Source organism: Lactuca saligna, chromosome 4, assembly GCF_052625555.1.
Source record: "Lactuca saligna cultivar CGN05327 chromosome 4, ASM5262555v1, whole genome shotgun sequence".
In the NCBI taxonomy this organism is placed as follows: domain Eukaryota; kingdom Viridiplantae; phylum Streptophyta; class Magnoliopsida; order Asterales; family Asteraceae; genus Lactuca; species Lactuca saligna.
Window position 1 is genome coordinate 65,352,863 of NC_136420.1, and position 2,882 is coordinate 65,355,744.

Here is a 2,882-nt window from a genome sequence, read left to right on the forward strand (position 1 = left end):
TGCTTATGCTTTTTGAGAGGTATCATCAAATTTAGTAGATATCATTATCATGATTCATGCACATACACTCTTTTCAGAAGTTAGAAATTTATATATAAGTAAAATCACCATCATAGAAGCCTACCTGATGATCATAATCACAAAAATAATTTGTCAAAATAGAAATTATGATGTTGGTAGTGGTGACTGGTGAGGAGCTAGGACTTTTAGAAAATTATTTTTGAAAGTATTATAGATAAAAAAAAATAATATCTTTTATTAAATTGTTATTATAGTATTTTATTTTATTTCTATTATAAAACTTCCAAAAGGTTTATCTTTTATTATCATAAAAAAATGTATTTGCTTAAATATAATAATAATAATAATAATATTGAAATAATAATAATAACAATTAAATAATATAATGATGCACACTTTGAATGGTATATAAATTAAAATCCATGTTAAGTTACATAAATTTTACAATAATAATAGTTTTAAATCTGAAGAAAATTATGTATAATACTTTTAAGAAATTAAAAACATAATTTATTTGATATGAAATTATTTTTGACAGATTAAATTCAACGAATATTAGAATAGTAAATCCAGTGACTAATGACCTATATAATGGAAAAATGAAAATTTTAATTTAAAAATGATTAGAAATGAATGTTAATAAAAAAAATGTTTACTAAATATTTTAGATTTAATGCAGTGTTGTTTTAATTAAATCTTCATCTACACTCAGATATGTGGGTCCAAACCGGTGTACCATTATTTAGGACATAAAAAAACGATAACAGTATATAATAAATAAAATAGATATATATATATATATAATAATCTATTTAGTTCTATAATAATATATGTTATATAATATGAAATGCGTTACTTGGCTTCTTTAAATTATACGAATTCTGGGATATAAAAATGTAAAATAGAATAGATTGACGGAACATGACTGTTTATTGAATCTAAAAAGTTGAAGGGGCATAATGTAAAAGCATGAAAAGTGGTGGGGTGACGGCGTTAAAAAGGAAAAGGTCAAAAGATGAGAGCGTGTGGGCTTTTTACTGTTTCCAGGTACCATACGCCATACGCTGTTCCTTCCCTCACGCGCCTGTTTCCTACGTCCATAAACTACGCGCTGACGACGCAGTCCACGGTGGGACGCTCCGTTTGTCATTTGACGATTAACACTTTAACTTTATCTCGGACGTGTCATACGTTTTTAGTTTTGTTCCCATTTTGAAATAAAAGAAAATGATAATACTTATTTTATTAAAAAATATATATTTTTTTACCTAAAAATAATTATAAATATAGAAAATGATCTAAATAGTTATCATTTTTGGTAAATAACCATATACGAAAATATGAATTTTGTTTTTATGTGAAACAATATGGCTCAATAACATTGAGGTTGTTTGGTAGTAGCTCGATTTTTAAATTCTTAATTTTTAAAATTGAATTTAAGAAGGATTGAATTTTTAAGATTTAAATTATAATATTTAATTTGTTTTGAACTTGTGATTTATTACGTTGAATGATAAAAATGATTATTTTACCATTTTATATTATCTTTTTGTTGAATTCAATTTTTTTTTTTTTTTTTATTTTAAAAAGATCAAAACCAAATCATTGAATAATCATAAAAAGATATAAACGTCATATAAAATCCAATAAATATAAAAATTTTTAAATCCAAAACCAAATAAAATCCTACAAAATTCGAAGCATATTAAAATATTTTCAAATCGACCAAAGGAGTGGCTAGTAGCCACCAAAACAAGCACTTTTGTAAGTGATTTTGTTTGAACCATTCTTCCAAAATTGCGGCTGTTAATGCTGCTTTGAAGCTCGGATCTTTTGGTAGCGAAAATGCCATTTGATCAACCAAAACCTCTTGTGAAAATCACTAGTGTAAAGCATTTGAAATGGCCTGTGTAAAGCATGTAGCCAAAATGACGTGCCACATACTTAAAGGAAATTTAAAATAAAAGAAACAACAAACGTTTTTAGTATAAATGTTTCTTATCAATCTATACAAGAAACTCAAAAACTTGCATAAGTTACACATCAAATTTCAAGAAAAAACAAAACATATTTTAAGCAAAAACACATCCAGATTTTAGATTTCAATATCAGATAACCAAAAAAAAAAAAAACACACACACATAAAAAAATACGATAGTCAAGATTCATCCCAAGATTTCTTTAACAACAAACATTTTAACATCTTCCAAGGCTTAAGATTAGCTAAAGGACATGCAGTCCAATTCAACACCTTCTCTCATTTACTAAAATTAACACAATATCATGAGGCAATTTACGTGCAAGACCATTCAAGATTTGATGAACAAATCAGAACTAGGAATATATTTTCCGCAATACATAAGCATAATTCACCAAATGAACATAAAATCTGCAGAGTTCAACAAACAAATTTAAGCAAATGAACACATAATTCAGCTATACATAAATATATATTTCCAAATTCAACAAAATCACCCAGATTAACAACAGATTTCAACAAAAACCGAGAGAAAATCACAACAAATCAAAACCAATTACAACTAACATGTATTTTAAAAATCAACCCATCTCAACTTATATCAGCAAAATCGCAACTTATTGTCTTCAATATATCAACAGAACCAACATAAAGCAACATATCAACAAAAAAGAAAAAAAAAAGAGAGAGAAACACATACTTGCGGTGGAGACGGCAGAAGATGGAGATGGGGAGGAGCGTTGTCGGTTGTTCTCCGGTTGTAGTCGCCAAAGGTAGAGAGCAAGAGAAACATATGCGAGAAAGCTAATTGGATACGATAGGGTTAGGGCACGTCTTTTTTTCTTTTTAGACCAACTTAAACATCTGATTTGGTAAATCAGTA

At 27.3% G+C, this 2,882-nt stretch overlaps 1 long non-coding RNA gene across 1 annotated transcript; it reads right to left on the minus strand.

Moving 5' to 3' along the window:
* Positions 1-1,658: 1,658 nt before the first annotated feature.
* LOC145038582 (uncharacterized) lies at positions 1,659-2,882 on the minus strand. The gene is made up of 2 exons (XR_013679451.1): positions 2,700-2,882; positions 1,659-1,964 (listed from the first exon to the last, which is right to left on the minus strand). It is a non-coding gene; the product is annotated as an uncharacterized LOC145038582 (long non-coding RNA).